The sequence below is a fragment of the Octopus bimaculoides genome, chromosome 6 (genome assembly GCF_001194135.2).
Source record: "Octopus bimaculoides isolate UCB-OBI-ISO-001 chromosome 6, ASM119413v2, whole genome shotgun sequence".
Classification (NCBI taxonomy): Eukaryota; Metazoa; Mollusca; class Cephalopoda; order Octopoda; family Octopodidae; genus Octopus; species Octopus bimaculoides.
Genome location: NC_068986.1, coordinates 80,394,053 through 80,395,404, shown reverse-complemented (window position 1 = coordinate 80,395,404; position 1,352 = coordinate 80,394,053).

Sequence of the window (1,352 nt, the reverse complement as noted above, 5' to 3'; positions counted from 1 at the left end):
TACATATATACATACTGCTTCTCGTTCGCGGGGGATAACTACCAGCAGCTCTTGGGAGTGGCCATGGGGACGAGAATGGGCCCCAACTACGCGAACTTACATTAAAAGAGTACATATTGTCAATGCAATTCTTGACATACTAAAAGACGAGATAACGACTTAATAATACATGTTTTACGTAATGAACAGAAATTCGTCCAGAGAACGGTGTTTCTAGTGGAGGGTTGTAGTAGTAGTAGTAGTAGTAGTAGTAGTAGTAGTAGTTGTTGTTGTTGTTGCTGCTGTTGTTGTTATTTTTGTTGCTACTGCTACTGCTGCTGCTGTAGTGAGTCTTGTGTTCTACCACTCCAAAATTTGGACAATCATTGTCTAAAATTAAACAGACTTAAATTCTTTAAATCCGCAACTGCCTGGTAGTCTATATCTTGTAATTGTACTCACTTGAATGACTACCATCTGGAACTTCGATATACTACTATTAAAGGTATTATTTACTGGACTACTATGAAGATTGATAGTGTTTTGAAATCTTATACCGGATTGTCATCGAACTCATTCAAATATCGCTATGCCCAACATTTTCCTTCATTCCAGAGCAAATTTAGAAACAATTACAAAACCTTGTCAAAGTTTAATTGGTATTTTAAGAATAATAATATTAGCGTTGATATCAAATCGAAATTAATATGCGTTGCTAAATCATATACAAGTTCTAACCATATTTCCTAAAGTTTCTCTACTCAATAAACACTGAATAGTTTTCCGGTTGCATTCATAGAAGATAAAAGATATTAAAATTTCTAAACCAATTCGCTAAATGCAATACGCTACAGAATGCAACAAAAGTGACATCCTTAAGGGTTTCACAGTAGTGACATTTATCTAGGCAGTTTAGCATTTGTTTGTATACCTATAATAAAGTTTTTAAATAGTCTAGCATCTTATACTCCTTACACTTATATTGATTGTTCTGTAATGATCTAAATAATCAAAATCTTTGTATTCAGTTACATCCATTCATAGCAGAACTAGCAACCTACGATATAAAATATAAAGCTCTGTTTTTAAAGGCTTCAAAAATTTATGTTGCTCCAATATCTTTGCCACCAGTGTTTACAGTGAATTATGTGAAACTGTCATTTATATTACACTATAACGCAAATTGGCATATGACCAATAAGTCTAGTCTTCCTTGAATAATTTAATAAAGTCATTCTAAACAGTTAATAATAATTTTATTATTCCACAACGGTCCTTCACAGTTCTGTTATTATCCTCACAGTTTTTTAGTGAATACCAAATACGTTTTATAACGAATATGATTCGGTCCATGAACAAATGGCACTCTGAAA